We start from the raw sequence: 23,534 nt of genomic DNA, 5'->3' as shown, positions 1-23,534 counted from the left end.
ACGTGTGCTCAGTGGACAGGGAATTCCACTTCACCTGGAAGTATGTTGGCGGTATGTTGAACTATGTGTGTCTCGTGTTCCTTTATATTACCTTGTCACATAGAAAATGGCAGGGGGCATAAACGGAAGGCAAAGCTTTCAGACCGAGAATTTGAGGCCTGTCCATGAGCTCCTGTCATTTGAAGGGGTTCTCTCATGGCAAGTGGGCCCAGTGGCGTCGCTGCGCCTCCCTCTGAAAACCTGGCCCATTCCTTCTGCCCCCCCGCCCCTTACCTAAGGCGAGCAGTGACCGTGTTCTCTGTTTGTGGTGTTATTTGTGACACTCACTAAGGCAAATGTCTGCATATCACACGGGCAATACTCTCCTTTCGTCTGAAAGCTGGCAGTGATCTTGGTATGCATTCTGGCATCCATATTGGCATCTGTATGAGCACGAGCAACTTCTCAGGGTTTCCTGCCCGGCTTCTGCACAGGGACCTTCATAGTGTGTGCAGAGCAGCTTGCAGCCCCTCCTATCAGAATGTAGTGCACGAAACTGCTAATGATGGGCCATTAGTCACTGAATGGTTTCATGCCTGCATACTGATGGGAGGGGGGGTGCAGTGGGGTGTGGGTAGTTGGTGGGCACAAAAGCCTCTCTGCAGGAGTGATTGTGACGTCACACATTACCTTTCATAAGCGGCCCCCACTTTTGCCTGTGGCCCCCCTACTTTTGTCTCACTCACAGTTTTCAAAACTGCCATGCAGCCTCCTCAAAATTTTGGGGCTGGCTCTGCCCTTGTTCACAGCACCTTAATCAGACAAATCTTGTTCAAGTGGAACCAGCTGAACCAGTTTATGAGTACACTTTTGATTTTCCGTTGCAAACCAGCGTGGCAAATGAGGAGGTGCACACATTGTCACACTACCAGAAACTGTAAACACAGCAGAGCGGGAGGTCACACTCTCATGTAACGAAGAGAAAATATTAGCTGAGATCATAGCACAGACAAAGGTTATGTGGAACGTCGGCATCAGTATCTGTATATTAGTTGTCAATCATCACTGTGACATGGCAGCTTTAATTGACACAAAAAAGATCCTCTCACTGTCATCCACCTCAAAATAATTTGGCCCTGACAATCCAGGCTTGGGGTCCTTGTTCTTCATTGCCAAAGACTTAGTCACACTGACCGACCTATCCCATCGTCTTTTTCATAGTAATAAGGCCTTAATTCCCATGATATGATATGATGTGGTATTTATAACGCGACTGTACACAAGTGTTTCTACGGGCCATAAGACAGGGAAGGGGAGACAGAGAGAATATAGGACAAACCATCCTACTAGGCCTTGTGTCATCCGGATCGTGCAAGTGCGACAACAAAAGTCCAAGGGGGAAATGTAGAGGAGGAAGTGCAGGGGAAAGGAAGGGGAAAGTGCGATCAGGGCACCATGGCTTTGTGTAAGTGCATGTAAGGCAGTGCAGATCTAGGTAAGTGCATGGAAGGCAGGTGCAGTAGGTGTTACAGTTACAGCCCCTAAGTAACCCAAGTTGGACCTTGGTGGGTCAGTCCAGGAGGAAGGAGGTCAACCACTCCAGGGCCTGATCTGTGATGCGCAGGTTCTCGTGGAGTCCATTAATCAGGATGGCATGATTGACCGTATCAAAGGCAGAGGAAAAGTCAAGGAGGATGAAGACAGCGGGAGGGGTGGAGTCAAGGTTAGAGAGCAGATCTTCACGGGTGTTCAGAAGAGCAGTTTCCGTGCTTCTGGCTGCTCTGAAGACAGACTGATGTTCATGGAGACAACCGACAGATTTAGTGTGGAGGGCTAGATTGGAGATGGCCAGCTTTTCCTGGAGTTTGCCTAGGAAAGGGCTGATAGAGATCGCACAATAGTTTGCTGCACAGGAGCGATTGGCAGAAGGCTTTTTTAGAAGGGAGTGCACAAGGGAGTGCTTGAGGAGAGAGTGGAAAAATTGAGTGGTGAAAGAGTGATTACAGAAATCTGCCAGTGAGGGAAGCAATGTGGTCCTTGATGGTTCTGGAAGAGTAAGGGAGCACCTGTTTGGAGGACACTTTCTTAGATCAGACTTGTCTAGAAACATCATAAGGTGTTACCAGAAAGAGGAAAGAGAGAAGGAGAGGAGGGCGAGAGGCGGCCACAGGGGCCCTGGGAGAGGTAGAGGGAGAGAGAGAGAGAGAGAGAGAGGGGAAGAGGAAAGTAAAGACAGGATGTCCTGTATTTTAGTGGTGAAATAAGAAGAGCAGAGAGCCTAGGAGGGAGCAGGAGAGGTGGAGACTGCAATAGGATTGGGCAGCACCTTACAGATTTTAAAGAGTTTGGCCGTGTTGTTAGATGCCGCAGAGGCAGAGGCTTCACTATGGAGCCTCTTCTTGGAGAAGACGGAGAGTCTGTATTGCCTTTGGCGCAGGCGGCAAGCCACTTTGTCAGATGATGCACCCGATGCCCTCCATGTCCGCTCTGCTACCCTGCACTTACATTTCAGGGTGGCCAGGTCGGAATCATACGAAGAATTGCACTTGGAAATAGGCTTCAGACGGATCCTCATGGCAGGGGCAAGGATGTCCAGAGTGTTGGAGATAGAAAGATGCTAGTGGCATGGATGATAGTGTCAAAGAAGAAGAGGATGCCTGCCGTGAGGACTCCAGAAATGTACGGCCTGCTAATGGCACTGTCATGTCCCCTGCGTTGATGCTCCACAGGCTCCTAGTTTGTTAGAAGGGGCTGTCAATGCTGACTCGTGAAGACATGAGTATGGAATGTTCTGAGATTGCAGTCGACACCCTAAGCCTTTGTAGACAGAACCCCTACCTCATGCCCATCTGATATGTTCCTGGACAATGCCATCCAGAATAAAGGAATGTGGCTCACAAACTCTCAGACCCATTCAATTTGTGCCAATCATGTTCAAAATGCCAGCAAAACCTTAGCCGTGTGACATGTTTTCAGGTTCAATGTCTGTCTTTCTCAAGAAACTCCGGCTGACATTTTCATGGACCGAGATATCATAGATCAGGTAACTTCCTGTTGAGACCCAGAGAGGGGCCAGTGGGTATTATTGCACTGCGCTAACAGTTTTGTAGTTCAATGGTTCTTTTAATAGAAGTTCAAATACAAAATGTTTGTAGCTGTAGTTAACATAGGTATAATGCAAACATTGTAACATGACCGCAAGTTGTAGCTAAAGCACTATTCAAACATTTGTGTAATTAATCCTTGATGAATTGTCTGTGAACTCCTGACAGAGTCTGCAACCATCTAGTTCAATTCCCAGGTCGGCTGGTGGGTCTTCACTTTCCAAAATGTGTGTTAGAAGTCAAGAATTAGAGGGATAAGCACTCTCACTTACACACCAGAAAACCAGAACGCTGTCACTGGTGCAAATCACAAGGGGGTGGGAGATCCTGCAAGTCTCTACAGTGATTTAGGACCTCTGTAAGCCGTTAGTCCCAATAATCAATCAACATTATAATTGGAAAACATCAGTACATGTGGTGATTTACCAAGCAATCAACATCTATCATGTGATGACCTTCATCCCCTTAGGGCTGCTGCATAAATGCTTTGTGTGCTGATCTGGGAAAATTCCCTTAACATTTATGATGTGTCACATATCATTGAAAAACGAGTCACGGGCCTTAGGTGGAACGAGCCGTGCATGGATGCCATCAAGAGCACCATCGACATTCGCCAAGGGCACGATTGCACAGAATCCATGCTGCACCCTTGCAAGGTCCTCTGGTGACCAAGGGAAAGTAATTTGCTCCTTCATTTTCAAAAAAAGAACAAGATTGATAATTTAAGCCAAAATGCACCTGCGCCAGATTACAGAAACTTTGCACACGCTACGGCAAAGATTGTCACATTTCTAAAAACACTGGGACCTATTAGAAAACCATAGCACCATGACAAGTGCACCTCATGGGGCTAGATAGGGGTGTCTTCCCAGGGGGTGCTTGGCAAAGATATGCATCATTTTATATGTATTGACCCTATGCCAAACAAACCCTCCATTAAGCCCATCAGGTTCCTCCCTATGCTAGTTTTTAATAGTGAATCTTATTAAAGTCCGGGTAAGATCTAAACATATGGCTGAATATGGCTTAATTGATCTGTCACTCACAAATGATAATGATGTGTTATTTATATAGCACCCTAATCCAAAGCGCTTTACAGAGCACATATTTACATACAATATCACCCAACCGAAATAGGTACTCATTTATCAACCTCAGAAGGATGAAAAGCTGAGTTGGCCTTGCCGGGATTCAAACCTGCAACCTGCAGATCATGCTTAGATCACAGCAGCGAGCGCTCAACCCGCTGAGCTATTTTACCAGCTTATGCCTTCATCATTTCCCGCGGGTTCGTTGTCCTCGTCACGGTCCTTGCTTAGGTGAGGCATCAGCTCATCGAGACCAAGGGCCTCATTGTAACTATTGCGGAATGCGTTTAACGGCGCCGGTAATGGTGCCGGCACCTTTAAATGCATTCTGCACTATTACGAGGTTCCCTCGCGGGACCCGCTGTGGACGTCTGGTTTATCCAGGCGTCCACAGCGGGTCCCGCAAGGGAACCAGGGAGCTAACAACGGGCCCTCTTGTAATGGGCCCGATGTTAGCTCCCTCCCCATTCCCATTGAGCCCTATGGGGGCTCGAATGAGAATGGGGAAGGTCCGGGTCTGGGTTCCCTGAATGGGGAAATACCGGGCTCTCCATACTCGGAATGGCCCGGTATTTCCCCATTCAGGGAACCCGGACCCGGACGGTTTTGGAGGCAGCCATGGCGCCAATAGCACCATGGCTACCTCCAAAGTCGTAATGAGGTCCCAACTCTGAACTACCCCTTCAAATCAGGATAGAAGAAAGGCTTCTTGCACTGCCAGAATCCTTCTGTTGCTTTACTGTCACGCGATCTAAAAATACCTCCCATTCTATGACTGTTTTTTTTTTGCTCGTCACAGCGCTGCCCCTGTGAAGCCAACTGTGCTGTGCCACGATAACACCGATCAAGAAGCGACCCAAAGCGTCAATACACTTTCAACAAGAGAAATTGGAGTAATGAGGCCGGGCAAGATAAAGACAGAGGCCCTGCATGCAGGCTCTTTGACCTTCCCATGACCTTGACCAGACAGATACGTGTACATTACATTGCGACATTTGTGTACATGCCTGTGTCAGTAAGTAATGATGAGCTCCCCGCTGACAGACACAGTCATAATAGTATTTGTTTTTAGTTTTCAGTTTATTACTAGGCGGACCAGTTTCGGTAGTGATCTGCCCTCCCTCCCCTCCACATCCGGGCAGGCCAAAGACAGCTGCCTACTTCCGGGGCCTCTGACCTCTGCGGCATTCCGGAAACATTGCTTGTCCGTTCTTCTTCTCAGAGAGTCAAGTTGTTTCTCGGGTCGTGCAGGGCAGACCAGCTAGCAGGCACAGGCCACTGCCTAAGCAGGCAGAGTGACAACTGGGCCAAGCCTAGGTGTGATCCTCCTCCCGAGGCAAACACCAGGGGCACTGACATTACAACTGAAGCCCCTGCCATCGCCCCGCATTCCACTGAGATAGGACTACCTACCTGCCACATCACAAGGAGGGATAGGAATTGACAGTAACACTCAGCACCTCCTTCTCCGAAAGCTGGGGCACCCGAAGTTAGAGCGCAGGGCGCGGGTTCAAGTCCCCAAGCCGGAGGCAAGGTCTTCACAGGAGTGACGGTTCCCTGGAAGGAGCTGTGTAGCTTCCGTGCTGAACTGGTTGGCTTGTACCTTGTAGCCTGGAAGGTTCTAGCACTATTTTCGGCATTGATCGGAATATCAGACTAGGGCCCCTTTCATATGTAATGATGGGAAATAGCGCAGGTGGGCAGAGTCTCGACAAATGTCTTATTCAGGGCTTTAAGTGGGCCGGGGCCTGCCGGGGCTGGGCCCCGGCAGGCTCCGAAATTTCGTTTTGAGGCGGGGCCCTGCCCGGGCCCACTAATCTCCCCTGGCAGCCCCAGCCACTACACGAAAAGGCATTTTTCTCTACAGCCTGAAGCTCTCGCTCGTCTGCGAGAGCTTCAGGCTTCAGAAAAAAATGCCTTTCAGCTATAATGGTGGCGCCGCACCTGCGAGGCATCCCTTTAATCAAGGGATGCCACGTGGGCCGGCGCCACCATTATGGAGAAACGTGAGGCCGCTGGAAGCAGAAGCCTTGCTTTCTAAATACTGAAGCTCCCGCGGATTCGCGGGAGTTTCAGTCTTTAGGAAAAAGGCCTCTGCTTCCAGTGGCCTCACCCTTTCAGCCTTAATGGTGACGCTGCCCCTCCCCAGCTGGCGAGGGGCAGCAACACCATCAAGGCTGAATAGGCGAGGCGCTGTCCCCTGCCAGGCAAGCCTATACAAAATAAATGCAGAGATCAGCACCCTCTCCCCTCTAGAGGGGAGAGGGTGCTAATCTCTACAAAAGGCTGCCTGGCAGGGGTGCCAGTAGCCCATTGAGCCGGGGCTCGCAAAGGAGGCGTGGCCTAACGGCCCATCAAGAGCCTGTTGTTAGGCCACGCCCCCTCGATGGGCCCCGGCTCGATTTGTAGTGCCACTTAAGGCACTGGTCTTATTCATCTAGGAATCAGGCATCCGTTGCCATCCAGGGAAGGGGGGTGGGAGCAAGATGCACTCTCAGTCACGTGCTGCTTCGGCCACTCCTTTATATTTTTTATTTCCACACCAGAACCTGTGAAAGGGTTTTAGTGCCTCCCTGCCACAAGCTAGGCCCTGTCCCATCAGCTGGCATTACCTTGCCCCACCTCCCACTCATGACACTATGATAATCTTCAAAATAGGTGACTGCAGAGCAGGTGGACTGAGCACCCGAAGCACTGCTGGGCACGCTAAGTATCCATACCTTGCCCAGGAGCACACCGTGAGTCAGCATGAACAATCATGTATATCCACCGCTACTCACCTCAAAAGCCGGTATCTATAGGTCAGTTGATGGGGAAAAAAAAGAAAACAATATAGAAGAAGGACTAGGGCAGAGGCTTGGGGCCTTTCTTCTAGGCTGATATGGAAAGGGTAGCTTGGAGAGTCTGGCTCGAGGAGCCGACACCACCGTCAAGTAAGGACTCTGATGAAGAGGCCTAGGACTCAGTGCAATGAAGATTAACGGTAAGTAATCAGGTCATTTCAGATGTCTGCCTGATGCAGGCAGAGCAAGGTCACTTGACCCCTAACCCTCCCACAAGCCAATCCCTGCCTTAATATGTCTTTCAGCCTATTTCCTTTGGTGTTTTTTGGCATTTATTAGCCGAGCATGGTCACTTGACCCATTGACCCGCTCCCAGGGGCGTAGGAGACACACAAAATCTGTGGGGGGATCAGGGAACCCCTTGCAGACTTTGCTACAGACACAACCCCTTCCAAACTGCTGTATGGCCAAGTGCTGAATCATTAAAACCCCTGTACGCATGTGTGGTGTTAGATTTATTTTAAGACCGACCACCAACTAATGGCAGTTGTAAAAAACACAGTTACTCTTCAAATAAGTTGTAAAGTTCTCATACATGACACCAAATTTAAAACTGATTGTAACCACATTTTCATCAAACTATTTAAAAATAAAGTATTTGTTCACTGTTAAAACAAAGTTAAAGCAAGAGTGTAGGAGCCCCTCTACTGAGAACAAACAGGGGTCAAATACCCTGTTCTATGGAATTTCCTCCACTCAGGAGGGTCTTCAACCACGTTTTAGCTCACTGCACCCTTCACAGAGGAGAAATTCCCATTTGCATATCAGTCTTTGTCCCACCCACAAGGGCAGTCCAGCACCGAAATGCTAGTCAATCCTCTTGAACAAGAGTGCCATCAGCAACCCAGACTCGTGTTTCGGCCTTGTTGGGCCTCCACAGTGAGGTGAGCTGAGACTCGCAAAAGCACAGTGAGCAAGGGGCCCACGTCTGGATTACGTAGAGGGGCTCTGACACCCTTGTTTAATTTGTAAAACTTGGGGTTTCACCCCAAGTAATCCAGGGTAATCCAGACGCGGACCCCTTGCTCACTGTGTTCATCCGCCCAATGGCATCCGCAGCAGGTGCCTCCTTTTGCTTGATAGTCAAACGAGCCGGTCAAAGACCCAGGATCCATGAAGAAGTGTGCTCTTTCTCCTGCAATAGCCTCAAGGTTGAGAGTGAAGCTCATGTACCGCAGACACAGATCATGCATTTGTATATTGAACATTTGAAAAAACATTGTCTGTTGCTGCACCTCTTGGATGTATAACAGGAACATAGCGATGGTTCTGTTACTATAGGTAAAGGACCTCAGGTATCTGAGTTAGGGGCAAGCTGTAAGAAACAAATGTAAGCAGGAGTGCAGCCATACAGTAAGCAGAGGGTGAGGAACAGCATATTGAATGGGAATTTCTTGAGAAGCAAGCAGCATAAGGTCTTCATGGCATGGGCAATGTCAGTGTAGAACCTCGGGCAGTATCATTCTGAACCTGTGAGCTCTGGGTGCAGCCATACAGTAAGCAGAGGGTGAGGAACAGCATCTTGAATAGGAATTTCTTGAGAGGCAGGCAGCATAAGGTCTTCAGGGCATGGGCAATGTCATTGTAGAACCTCGGGCATCATTCTGAACCTGTGAGCTCTGGGTGCAGCCATACAGTAAGCAGAGGGTCAGGAACAGCTTCTTGAACAGCAGTCTCTTGAAAAGCAGGCAGCATAATGTCTTCAGGGCATGGGCAATGTCAGTGTAGAACCTCAGTCAGTATCATTCTGAACCTGTGAGCTCTGGGTGCAGCCATACGGTGAGCAGAGTGTGAGGAACAGCTTCTTGAAGGGCAGTCTCTTGGGAAGCAGGCAGCATAATGTCTTCAGGGCATGGGCAATGTCAGTGTAGAACCTCAGGCAGTATCATTCTGAACCTGTGAGCTCTGGGCGCAGCCATACAGTGAGCAGAGGGTGAGGAACATCATCTTGAATGGCAATCTCTTGAGAAACAGGCAGCATAAGGTCTTCGGGACATGGGCAATGTCATTGTAGAACCTCAGGCAGTATCATTCTGAACCTGTGAGCTCTGGGTGCAGCCATACAGTGAGCAGAGGGTGAGGAACAGCATTTTGAATGGCAGTCTCTTGAGAAGCAGGCAGCATAAGGTCTTCATGGCATGGCCAATGTCATTGTAGAACCTCGGGCAGAATCATTCTGAATCTGTGAGCTCTGGGTTCAGCCATACAGTGAGCAGAGGGTGAGGAACAGCATCTTGAATGGGAATTTCTTGAGAAGCAGGCAGCATAAGGTCTTCAGGGCATGGGCAATGTCATTGTAGAACCTCGGGCATCATTCTGAACCTGTGAGCTCTGGGTGCAGCCATACAGTAAGCAGAGGGTCAGGAACAGCTTCTTGAACAGCAGTCTCTTGAAAAGCAGGCAGCATATGGTATTCAGGGCCTGGGCAATATCAGTGTAGAACCTCAGTCAGTATCATTCTGAACCTGTGAGCTCTGGGTGCAGCCATACGGTGAGCAGAGTGTGAGGAACAGCTTCTTGAAGGGCAGTCTCTTGGGAAGCAGGCAGCATGATGTCTTCAGGGCATGGGCAATGTCAGTGTAGAACCTCAGGCAGTATCATTCTGAACCTGTGAGCTCTGGGCGCAGCCATACAGTGAGCAGAGGGTGAGGAACATCATCTTGAATGGCAGTCTCTTGAGAAGCAGGCAGCATAAGGTCTTCGGGACATGGGCAATGTCATTGTAGAACCTCAGGCAGTATCATTCTGAACCTGTGAGCTCTGGGTGCAGCCATACAGTGAGCAGAGGGTGAGGAACAGCATTTTGAATGGCAGTCTCTTGAGAAGCAGGCAGCATAAGGTCTTCATGGCATGGCCAATGTCATTGTAGATATATCACACCGGATGGGTAACCCCTAAACCATGGAACTGGGGAACAACAAAGTAGCAAAAAATCCCAAAGGGAAAAAGGAGTTCGCATGGAAGAGTACTGTATTAGTTTGAGTACTCGATTGTGAAAAATAGAGGCGAGGAAGAGAAGGAAGCCCAGACATACATATTCACATTTTCATTTTTAATTTGTTATCATTATAAAATTGCATAGTATATATAAACATCAAAACAACAATAAAATAGATGAATCAATTTAAGTATAAAATTCTTATCAAAGCTCATGTCTCAATACATTCAATCGCAGTTTAGTTGCCACAATTCATAACCTTGTATTACTCAAGGTAGAGCATCGCTGTCTTATTTTTAAATTTCATTCAAGAAACGTAATTGCTGTAGAGAGAATGAATAGTTAACAATTGGATAAAGTGCTAAATGCAACCAAGTGCTAAGTGCCAAATTGTTAACCAAGAAATAAAGTACTGAATGCAAAAAAAGTGCTAAGTGCCTACTGTGCATACTGTGCATATATGATCTTCAAATATCAAAACAGTTTCGGCGAATTCAACCTATCTGGCTCAATTAAGCGAGCCAGTAGTCGCCTTCTTCAGGGCGCACTAGATGTTGCAAATATGAACCTAGAACATACTAATGCTTGAATTTTAATCTATCATTCAGTAGTTCCCACAGGTAAAATCTTTGTACAATTCATAAGGGCTTGATTGTAGATCTGGAAGTCTGTTGGAGACATTGACCCTTAATAAAACACATTGCAACAAACAGAATAGAAAAAAACAAAAAAGAACTTTGTGTTAAAAAACAGAGTATAATGAGCGAGCCTCCTAATATTCGATGCCTCTAGCCATAGAAATGAAGCCTAGGGATATGTATATATATTCACCTAAGTTAGTCCAAAAGTGGTGCCGAAAAATATGTTTGTTTCGATCCGCCACCCAAGCTGGACTGATGATGCAAGTGAATTTACATCTAAAAAGACAAAAATGAGAAGTTAAGAAAGATATCCCAAGATTATCTCAAACTTCAATAGCTAAAACACAGTGTCCCCTGTCTCCACAGGGAGTAGATCAAAATTTTGCCTCTTCAATTGCTAACCTTAAAATGTTTCAAACTCTTAATCGAAGCCGCAATAGACTCAAGTCTGCAACAGGGTCGAGAATATTCCAAATTTTTAAATCTTAAATGGTGTGAGATCAAACCGGAAGGAGAGACCAACAATTCCAGGACCCGTAGATGAAAAACCGTGGGTGGAAACCCTAAGAAAAAGGTATAAAACAGGTTTGCATTTTAAAGGGTTGCAAAACATTGAATGCAGCAGTTGCAAAAAAGCCTAAAAGGATGAAAAAACAAGCTGCATCCTAATTAAATAAATTCGACCCGATGGGTAAGCTCTGAACCTCTGAGAAACTGGAATACGTGAAATTTAGAATGTTGAAATGAATTTCAATTTCGTCGAAGAAAAAGGACTAAAGCTTGAGTCGGGCAAATGCCACTTACACAAGCCTGTCCTGGTCCTAAGACTAGAATCGGCTCGCGAGAGGGACAAGGGAAAGCCTACAAGTGTATATAAAGGAATAACAAGATTCTCACCCGGAATACGCCTTCTCTCTCGCCTCTAAAGGCGGCCGCTAAAATTGCACACCGTCCGATATATCCTCCGCGGCCGTGTTTATAAACACACGCGGTACTAGGAAAAGAAATAGGACTGCGTATGTGCCCCTAGTCCCGTAGAAACTAGAAAAGGACTAGGTATAGGCACATGCGATAATGGGAAAAGAGATAGGACTACGTATGAGCCTCTGGTCCCGTAGAGACTAAAAAAGGACTAGGTACGGCCTCACAACGAGCAGAGACAACGAATGTAAGCTGTCAGATGTAATATAATGAGAATAGGCCAGTGGAGTTACATAATGTGGCTATATTTGAATAACTGTCGTAAAAAGACGCCATTTGTGTATTGTAACCATGGCTGTGTTCATCAATACGAACGGAAAAACGCCCTAATCGAAGTAAGGCTGCATACGTCAATTTTAAGTCCCATAGAATGTTCAAAAGGGACTTAATCTCAAAACAATGCAGGGGCAGAAGCAAGATTTGCTGGTATAGAAGTATAAAATAATCAAAGGCAAAACCAGATAAGAGAAAACCTGCAGGGCTCTATGAAGAAATTGATTAATTTATGTTGTACGTTAAGGTATACAATGGAGCCATTCTTCTTGACGATTTAATCCTGTCTCATAGCTATTGGTATTGTACATCCACCATTGTTCCCTTTGCGCCAACCGGGCTGCTGTGTTGTTAGCATCGGTACCATAGACTTTTTACAAAACGCACCATTTCAAACTATTCAAATCATGATTATTTTCAACAAAATGCGACACTAAGGGAGCAGATACAATTTTGTTACGAATTTTGGACTTATGTTCACCAATTCTGGTTTTAATAGGCCTAGATGTTCTGCCAATGTACGTTAGAGCGCAGGGACAGATGATTACGTAAATCACGTTTTTGGTGTTACACGTGGTATGATGGTTGAGATTCCAATTTTTACCATTAATCCCTACAGAGGTTCCAGTGATTGTAGAAGCACATTGATTGCAAAAACCACATGAAAAGTGACCTTGGATAGGTTTAACGCCCCAAAGACCTGTCACCGTATTCAATTTAGGTCCAGTACTCGACCTGTCGGCTTTAGTGAGCCAACTTTTGAGGTTCTTGCCTCTCTTGAATGCAAAAATAGGTTTTGCAAGTCCTGGATTGTTTAATTGGAGCAGATGCCAGTGTTTCATAATGCTTTGTTTAATCTTATGATGAAAGGTGTTGAAAGTCATGGCACAAACTAGCCTCTCCTTAGTAATGTCTTCCCGAGGATGTTTCTCAAGGAGGATATCTCGATGTTGAGATCTGGCTCTTTTACGAGCTTGACGAAGTAAATATTTTGGATAACCTCGCTGATGCAGTCTTTCTTCAATAATGTTCGCCTGAATCTTATAGTCTTCAACTTTGGTGCAGTTTCGTCTAGCCCTAAGGAACTGACTATAGGGAATGCTCTTACGCAATGATTCAGGATGAAAACTATCGAATCTTAAAATAGTATTCCGATCAGTTTCTTTTCGATACAGGTCAACAGTAATGTAGCCCTCGATGTAACTTCTCATTTTTGTCTTTTTAGATGTAAATTCACTTGCATCATCAGTCCAGCTTGGGTGGCGGATCGAAACAAACATATTTTTCGGCACCACTTTTGGACTAACTTAGGTGAATATATATACATATCCCTAGGCTTCATTTCTATGGCTAGAGGCATCGAATATTAGGAGGCTCACTCATTATACTCTGTTTTTTAACACAAAGTTCTTTTTTGTTTTTTTCTATTCTGTTTGTTGCAATGTGTTTTATTAAGGGTCCAGTGGGCCTCGGTCCGGTGTTTGGAGATATCATTCTGAACCTGTGAGCTCTGGGTGCAGCCATATAGTGAGCAGAGGGTGAGGAACAGCATTTTGAATGGCAGTCTCTTGAGAAGCAGGCAGCATAATGTCTTCAGGGCACGTGCAGTGTCAGTGTAGAACCTCAGACAGTATCATTCTGAACCTGTGAACTCTGGGTGCAGCCATACAGTGAGCATCGTGTGAGGAACAGCTTCTTGAAGGGCAGTCTCTTGGGAAGCAGGCTGCATAAGGTCTTCAGGGCATATCCAATGTCAGTGTAGAACCTCGGGCAGTATCATTCTGAACCTGTGAGCTCTGGGTGCAGCCATACATTGAGCAGAGGGTGAGGAACATCATCTTGAATGGCAGTCTCTTGAGAAGCAGGCAGCATAATGTCTTCAGGGCACGTGCAGTGTCAGTGTAGAACCTCAGACAGTATCATTCTGAACCTGTGAACTCTGGGTGCAGCCATACAGTGAGCATCGTGTGAGGAACAGCTTCTTGAAGGGCAGTCTCTTGGGAAGCCGGCTGCATAAGGTCTTCAGGGCATATCCAATGTCAGTGTAGAACCTCAGGCAGTATCATTCTGAACCTGTGAGCTCTGGGTGCAGCCATACATTGAGCAGAGGGTGAGGAACAGCATCTTGAATGGCAGTCTCTTGAGAAGCAGACAGCATAATGTCTTCAGGGCACGTGCAATGTCATTGCAGAACCTCACGCTGTATCATTCGGAACCTTTGAGCTCTGGATGCAGCCATACAGTGAGCCAAGGGTGAGGAACAGCTTCTTGAACTGCAGTCTCTTGAAAAGCAGGCAGCATACGGTATTCAGGGCACGGGCAATGTCAGTGTAGAACCTTGGGCATCATTCTGAGCCTGTGAGCTCTGGGTGCAGCCATACACTGAGCAGAGGGTTAGGAACAGCTTCTTGAACAGCAGTCTCTTGAAAAGCAGGCATCATATGGTATTCAGGGCCTGGGCAATGTCAGTGTAAAACCTCAGTCAGTATCATCCTGAACGTGTGAGCTCTGGGCGCAGCCATACAGTGAGCAGAGGGTGAGGAACATCATCTTGAATGGCAGTCTCTTGAGAAGCAGGCAGCATAATGTTTTCAGGGCACGTGCAATGTCACCGTAGAACCTCACTCTGTATCATTCAGAACCTGTGAGCTCTGGGCGCAGCCATACAGTGAGCCAATGGTGAGGAACAGCTTCCTGAACTGCAGTCTCTTGTAAAGCAGGCAGCATACGCTATTCAGAGCACGGGTAATGTCAGTGTAGAACCTTGGGCATCATTATGAACCTGTGAGCTCTGGGTGCAACCATACAGTGAGCAGAGAGTGAGGAACAGCATCTTGAATGGCAGTCTCTTGCGAAGCAGGCAGCATAATGTCTTCAGGGCATGGGAAATGTCATTGTAGAACCTGTTTGCAATTATTATATGGGGTGTGTCTTTATTTAAGGGCAATCTAGAGCTGTAATTGTTTTATCTTGGTGCATGTAGTGGACATTCTCTGGCACACTGGCTACAGTGTAGGTCTCATTTCTCAGGGTAACTAGGATCAGCATTTTAAGAATATCTTTGAACTGTCCTCAGCATGGTATATCTTTTCATGTAAGATTTATTATGATTGCTATGTTTAAACTTAACATTGCTATACAGAGACATTGTGTCTATTGAAACAGTCTTTATTTTTCACGTATGTTTTTCAGTTTAAACCCACTTGGCGCAAGAAGAAGGGATATGTATCCCGAAACGCATCAGCCATTTCTGAATTGTATGCATGGATTATCATTTCTTACTCATTTCACGTCATTTTGTTGACAGCAATTTTTGCTTCTTCTCTTTAAGTTTTTAATGGTGAACTAATTGCTACTGCAATGAAAACCTATTTTGGTTCTTTTACTAAACAACTGAATGATTAGCTTTATTACTTACTCAACCTGTAGATTAGTGAATAACCATAGCCAGCTTACCAAAATTTAGTGAACCATCTTTTGATGGATTTATAACAGAGTGCAGGGGGCGGGAGGGCTCCTATCTTTGGATCCTCGTTCTTGTTTCTACATATATGTTGCAGTGACCCTGTGCCAGGATCACGTTTCCTCCCCTGCACCTTAAAATATTATCTATATTATCATACACTACTAAGGAAACTGACTTATTTTTATATATAAAATTAGGGAGTGCTTCTACTGATCCCCCCTTTTTCACAGATTGTAGAACCTCAGGCAGTATCATTCTGAACCTGTGAGCTCTGGGCGGAGCCATACAATGAGCAGAGGGTGAGGAACAGCATCGTAAATGGCAGTCTCTTGAAAAGCAGGCAGCATAATGTCTTCAGGGCATGGGCAATGTCATTGTAGAACCTCGGGCAGTATAATTCTGAACCTGTGAGCTTTGGGTGCAGCCATACAGTGAGCAGAGGGTGAGGAACAGCATCTTGAATGGCAATCTCTCGAGAAGCAGGCAGCATAAGTTCTTCAGGGCATGGGCAAAGTCACTGTAGAACTTCAGGCAGTATCATTCGGAACATGTGAGCTCTTTTGGGGGCCCCATGTAGCAGGAGATGGAATACTCAATTCTTAAAATGGCCAATGAATGCAAATTTGCCAGAGTGGTGCAGCAAGGGAAGGACTCCTTCTAAGTTGCTAAGGTAGAAGAACACATTTGTGGCAGTTGCATTAACTTGTAGCACGTTGTCGATGTTGCTGTCAAAGAGTGAGCACAGGTGTGTATCTTTGGGCTACTTTTCGAGGTGGCCCACGTGAATCAGACCAAATGAATGGCAGCAGTGATGTATCCTCTGGTACCATGAGCAAGACTTCTCTCCTGGCTTTCAAGATGGAGACTAGTTTAGTTGAATGAATGTCTCAACCTTTTTTAGGCAATTGAGTGCTTGATGTTGATTCCCAGATTGCTCTACAAGCTTGAGGCATATCTGTGTGCGGACAGCATGTGACTAGTGGCAGATGCAGTGTGCTTCCAGGCTGTGGCCATGCCGCGCCATAAAGATGTCGGAGTGAATCAGCCCGATAGAGGATTCTTCTGCAAACGCATGATTGATGGGATTAGTTCTGATAGGCGGGACTTCAATATGACTTGTTGGATGTGGTTGCTCGGGAAAGAAAATAACCAGAATAGTGCCTCTGGATGACAATAAGGGATGTGCAATCCACGCTAAGGCTTGTGACTACAATGTAACCTCTGCCACCTTCAGTTTACAATGCAAGGGCCTCATTACACGGAAGGCGGTAATGGTTAACGGTCACCGTTAATGGTAACGGTGACCGTTAACCATTACCGCCTTACTACGAGGTCCCTTAGCGGGTTGGTGCTTTAACGCCTGCTTTTTGCAGGTGTTAAAAACCAACCCGCTAAGGGACCTTGGTGCTTATTACGGCACCGCAAAATTGCGGTGCCCTAATTAGCACCTTCCCCATTCCCATTATGCCCTATGTGGCAAAAATGGGAAGGGCAGTGGTGGAAGGGGGAATTACCGCCCCGCCAACCTTGGAATGGGGCGGTAATTCCCCTTTCCACCAAGGCAGTGCCGGTATTTTACCGGCATGGACCAAGGTGCTAATAGCACCTTGGTCCTCCGCCATCCGTGTAATGAGGCCCTAAGTGTGCTTAGCAAGCAGCGGTTTGACTCCAGTGCATGTTTCTGGGAGGTACTCTACATCCAAGGCCGGCCTTAGGGCAGGGCCGCCCGGGCAACTGCCCGGGGTGCCATTAGCAGTCTGCCACGCCAGCTCAGGGGAGTCTTTCAACGGCTCCCCCGAGCAGGCGTGGTGGGAGAAGGCGCGGCCGGTTCCCTATTGAAATTAAATGTGCCCGCTCTTGTGCTGGCGCCGTGCTTTCCAGCACAGGAGTGGGGCATATTTATTAACAACAGGGCACTGATGCATTAACATTGGCACCCTATTCCAGTGATTAACTCCCTGCTATGGCGCGGTGGCAGAGAGTTAAACTGCCCGGGCAGCTACCGCAGCTAAGGCTGACGCTGTCTATATCCCTGCTCTCTACTCTTTCTGTTAAGTGGTGAATTCACATTTGACAACTGTTACACGGCAGCCATCTTGTCTCTTTGGTCAGGCATAAACAGCCCTATATATTTCCAAACAGAAAGGAGCTCTAATGCCAATTTCTGGTAGCGGTACCATAGATGGTGCATGGACGACTCTTTATTTAAAATGCCATAATGTGGTGAGCAATGGTTGCTACTGCAGTCTCGTTGCTCCGCCTGTGCAGAGTGAGCAGGTTATTGTCCTACCTCCATTTTAATGAGGCGAGGCTCTGCATGGCTGCATAGCGCAGAACGGCTGATCGGTTTGTACACAGTGCCCAGCGGTGATTGACAATGGCACTCTTTCCCCCCGCGCACCGACTAACACGAGGGCGTGCACGGAATCCTGCAAGCTTGGCCACGTAAATCGGGCAGCATGCTGCTGGCTGTCCTTTTAATATATTTTTTCAAAGAGGACATCTGGCCCGTTGTTTCCGTAGCTGCTTAGTTTAGATTTGGCATCCGTTCTTTGTGTTGGTTAAATACTCATTTTACAGCACATGAAAATAAGCGCGGGCAGTCGGGTTGTTCTGCTACTCGGAGCAGAACGGAGCTCCAATTTCCCGGCGCGAAGGAGTGTGTTATTGCAGGTGTCCCAGATGCATCGTGGCTGTTAACGTTCATGTGACACGCTCCAGCTCTTGTATGCGTTCACTGGGGCTGTCTGCCAACAAGTCTGAGGCAAAGCCCGCGGTTCTCGTGAAGAGCAGAGTATTGTTCATAGGGCAGCAAGTCACAGGTGAGCAGCTCTTATCTTACGTCTGCCAAGCAAGAACAAATGCAGCCTATCCTACACAGAAACAAAGGATTATCCAAGTCAGCGCCACCCGCTCATTATTACGAGCTGTTTACGTAGTAGACTGGTCTCGTCTCGCCCAGCCAGTGGACTGAGTGCATGGTGCCGGGATGGGGATCCCATCTCGATGAATGGGCCTTTAGCAGGGGAGTATCCAGCATGTCAAGAGACGGGGAATGGGGGGGGGGGGAGGAAGGCGGGGCCGGCGGCGGTTACATTGAAAAAATCCTGCTATTTTTACCCCCAAATGCAGCCTGGAAAATGAATGCTAAACTGACACAATCGTCGCCGCATTTAAAAAAAAATCACGTTAAACAAGAAATACGGAATCTTGTTTTTAATAAGCATTTTTAAGGAGGATGAGAAAGGTAATCAATAGGCAAGTTGAAGGGGGCGACATTTAGCACGCAACAAGACATTGCTCAAGTGGCATGCGTCTTTTTTTCCTTCCGCTGAAGAGGTCGACAACAGGAGTCTGCAACATCTCGTTCAATCCTGAGAAGTGAGGGGGAGGAAAGACGCTCCTCTCCAATGCTTGAGCGCAAGTGTTTTTTTTTTTAAATTCGCAGTTTGCTAAAGCAACGCTCAGGTTTGCAAGTTGACAATAAACGGTGCCAAGAATTCCTAAGTTCCTAAGTTTGGAAAGGCATTGTGAAGGTCGTTTTTGCTGAAATTGTTTAAGATGGTGCAGATGGATGTGGGTGCAGGATCAATAGATACGTCTTTGTAGACCTCGCAAAACTGCTGGTATTCTGAAAATGCCATATCTGTGTCAACGTCGGCAGAACACAATACACTCAGCCTAACAATATTGTCTTGGTCTGGTAAATGGGTTGGCAAAAGACCACCAAACAATTAAACAATGTTATTGAAATCTGTGAACTTTTCTTTTAACTCTGTCGTTATTTGGTCATAAGTTCTAAAGAAAACCTGAGTTTTAAAAAGTTCTTCAGGATTTGAGCTACGTTCATCCGCGGCTTCCTCTCTGCACATTTATTTGAACTGCAGTACAATTTTGAATTCTGTTTCTGCATGGTTTTGTCTGGCAAATTTTTTTGCAGTAGAAAGCAACGCATTGTAATGTTCAATTGTTCTGTTTTTTTAAGCAATTCTAACATGCTGAGACCATGTTCGATGCTGTCAGGGTGTCCATTGATGCACTTTGCAAGTTGCATGAGTGGCTGTTCACAAGTTGCAAAATCTCTTCCCAAATGTCGAGCATCAGTATAAATTCCAACTTGGTTATAGATTCATGCAAAGCATGAGCCTCTCCAGCATTTTTGACTGGTGTCTCTCGGATTGGGATTCTCTCCAATGCAAGTATGATTGCAGGATGTATACATTTTACAGTTTTGACAGACTCATGCCTGCAGTACCATCTTGTTTCACATAAGCGCTTAAGTCTCTGAGGGCATATATATTCAGTTCCTCTAGGGCTTTTAAAAATATTTCTAAGCACGGCTGACTCGCAGATATGAAGCAATGTAGCTTTTCAATAAAACCAAAACATGTAATGGCATCTAAATAGGAGTTATAACCGTCAGCTAAAACAAGGTTAAGTTTGTGTGCATAGCAATTCACATACAATGCTGATTTGTTGACTGCTTTCACCCTTATCTGCAGTCTGGAAACTATACCGGCCATGTTTGCTGCAGCGTCATAGGCTTGAGAGCAGACATTGGCTACGTCAAGATTCAGAATATTTAGAATACTTTGCAATTTAGCAAAAAGAGAAGAGGAGGATGAGTCATCAATATTAGTAAACATTAAAAATCTCTCCTGGATGCTAAAATGTCCATCATCAAACCTAACACAGCATGTAAACTGATCCTTATGAGAGATATCAATTGTGCAATCCATTATAATTCCATAGTATTTAGCATCGTGAACCTCACTGATAATTTTACCTACAACAACAGATCACAGTGAATCAATAAACTAATTTTGGATTCCAGGGCTTAACTACGATTGGTTGAATTTACAGTCTGAAAGATGTTTACTCAACACAGAGTCATACTTGGCTAGTAGTTTTGCCACCTGGAGGAAATTGCCATAATGTTTACACTCTTGTATTGTCTGTGATGAGGATGATTTCCCAACGTTGTTTCCTTATGGGCACGGAAGGGAAGATTTAGCTTTGCAAGAAGTAAGGTTATATCCAACAGTCTACGAGGCACCTCTCTGTTATGCTGCACCTAAGACAAAAAACACAACCAAGTGTTTGTGATTTATTTCTGGCACAAATAAAAAAATAATTACCATACCAATTAGTGAAGCACTACTCTATGTTTAAAAGAGCCAGGGTTTTACTGCTGCTTCGAGAAAGAAAGCTATACAGATGTCAGATTGGAAATTAAGGTTCAATGGGCAGGAGCTAAAATCAGCTCCTGGGTATCACGCATCCCAGAGTAGGCAGCAGCTACTGCTGGTGAAGCAGGAGCAAGTACACAGTGCACTGCAAATCTAGTGTCCACATGAGATGTATGCTTGAACTTTTTGCCCATTAAGTACAATCCATTGTAGTTAAATGGGTCCTAATTCTTCTTTATTTTACATTCTGTAGGGGAGGACTGGTCCAAGAGACCCCTCTCGCCTGCGTTTCTTCCCCAGGTGAGGGCTATGGCCCATTCGGCGTTCCCTCATGCCACCCGGGCCCAGGTGGTGGAGGGTTCACCCACTGGAGACATTGCCCACACGTATCGAATGCCCACATCTATTGATCACAACACAAATTTAGTTAGGCCCAAAAACCATTCTCTGCCCAGCAAAGATGGTGTGAGCTCAGCGCACTGTAGCGCGGCCCCCACCCTTGGAGAACATCCCTGTTGCCGCACCACCCTGGCAGATCCGCTGTGAGCACGTTCCCACGAACAAGACGGACATGAGCTAGCGCAATACGCTAACATTGTAACAGTTCACCTCCCGCAGTGTACCATCACTATCAGCATGACCCGGCCAGCAGGCCTGAACAATGGGAAGAACAGTAAAATGGTCCTCTGATGGCAGACAGTCTTTATATATATGTATATATTAATGTCAAGACCTCTTGCATTATTTCTTTCCTCCATAAAATACAAACGCCTGTAGAATGTATTAAAATGAGAGAGTATGCTCCTATGATATAAGCTATGGCGAGCTCGCACCATTGCAGGTGGATGCTAATGATAAAGGGACGCTCCAGGGACCTGTTCGTTGCGTGTATCACTGGGCAGCCTACCTCACATGGTTTCGCGCCATAAATAAAACTAATGCTGCTAGAGTACGCGAGAACGCGGATGCAACTATAATATGAACTCATGTCAAGAATGCGCAAGCGTGCACTTATCATGTGTGAATGTTTGAGCCCCTCATATGCTACCACCGTCACGTACAGGGGCGGATCGTTTTCTATGTACTCCACTAATCTAACTACTACCTCATTTACTGCAAATATATATGCATGTAACTAAAACACTGTAGCTGCTAGAATGTAATGTACAAAAATGGTGCTCGGACTGGGTATAACGGAAACACACCCAGCCAAGGTTAAATGCATGTTTTGAAGTGATTTTAAATAAGTATTATAGAAAGTATTCAAATGTTTGCGATGTCTTTACTTATATTCAGCAACACACAAGGGAGATACCTTTGTGAAAGCGTACAAGGTCTCGATGTATCCCCCTCCCTCCCTCAGAAGACTGCCAAGACATGAGAACAAAGCCCCGCTCTGTGCTATCACGCCTCCCCCGACCTGACTGGAGCTGCTTCAAAGACTTGTAACCCCACTGCAGCACCCAAGGCCGCGGCCAGCCACCTGCATTATTTACAGCACTGCAGTAAACCTTAGTTTAAACTCAAGCGCCCCCTCATAAACCCCACAACCCACCGGACTGTCTCAGACTTATGGCCCTGTGCAATCAGGACACCCAACACTTTGGCGACACACAGCGAAACATCTATAACCACTTCTAACAAGACAGAAAGACCTGTACCACCCGCCCCAGTCCCTGAAGCTTAGCCCCGCGACCCACGGTCCCGGTCAACAGATCACAAGTAACCAGACCTCGATATATTATCTCCAGACCCCTCACAAGGTGCATTCCTCCTGTGTTGCATTAACCTATTGAAAGATTTACTAAAGAAAATAGAACTGTAAATGACTGAATGACGGCGGGGTGCATGGCAGAGGGCAAGCAAGTCAGGAAAGGCATTCATCTCTGCCACAGGCCGCCTCAGCACACCAACACCGCCCGGATGAACTCAAGCCGACCTGCCAGGCCCAGCCCAACCCACGAGGGTGACCAGTGACGTCCTCCAGCCAAGACCAACCACACCGCAGCAGCACCTATAGTTAGTCGTCGCCACCCAATCCCAATGAACTTGTGCCCCCTATAGTATGTAGGTTTTGATGACGTTTTTTGTAAATATATACGCCTGTCTTTGCTATTGTCAGACAGAGCGCTCTCGGAGTTTGCAGAGTTCTTTGCATGCCCAATTCTGATTGATAAACTCCCATTTACGCTCACCCGCACTCTGTCTTGGCCTTATTCCCATTTTGGGAGAGTCCTTCATTGTCTCTCATTGCGGGGAGGATCGTGCTGTTTGGGGATGCTTGCTTTCAGTGGTGACCCCGATAGCGTGATATTTATTTCTTCCTAAACTCCTTCTAACCGTCCCCGTTTGGCACGAGAATCTCCGGTCGAAAAGGGATACGCACGGTGAGCCGGCTCCGGGAGGCTGCCCACCAACGGCGACCGGTACACTAAGAAGTGCGCACTCAATAGAGAGGGGGTACGGGATCCCGGTTGAAAAATCCCCTTTGAGTACCGCTCGCCGGAGCCGGGGCTGACCGTTGAGCTGACGGCGACACTGCCTGGACGGACCCAGTTTCGGAGAATATCGGTTCAAGACGGGCACGTGAGTACTGAGTGCGAGCGATCTTAAGGGGAGCAGGGAGTGAAGTGTAGGACAGGAAACGAAGAGGGGGTACGCAGATCTACTGAAGATCATCTTAAATTTTCCTTGCTTTTTCTTTGCATATGGCCATTAGGATTAAGAGGTGAATAAGAGATAAAAGTGAAGGGAACCTAGCTCCGAAAGGGGGTGGAAGGCGGCGCCGCATAGTGCTATCTCAACTAGTACTGGGAATATATGAAGAAGTGGAGTATAAAATAAAAGTGTTCAGCAAAAGGGGACACTGAGAGTACATTAGTGACCGCTATTACTTTTTTCCTTTTCTTTAAGGGTAGGGGGGGGAGAATAAAGAACTGTGATTAGCACAGACTTAGGGAGAGAGTAAGAGAAAAAGAGTCCTATTAGAAGGAGGGGAAAACGGGTTAATATCTATATATATATATATATAT

Source organism: Ambystoma mexicanum, chromosome 11, assembly GCF_040938575.1.
Source record: "Ambystoma mexicanum isolate Mex_15411 chromosome 11, UKY_AmexF1_1, whole genome shotgun sequence".
Classification (NCBI taxonomy): Eukaryota; Metazoa; Chordata; class Amphibia; order Caudata; family Ambystomatidae; genus Ambystoma; species Ambystoma mexicanum.
The sequence above is the reverse complement of the archived record's forward strand: the minus strand, read 5'-3'. Positions refer to the sequence as shown.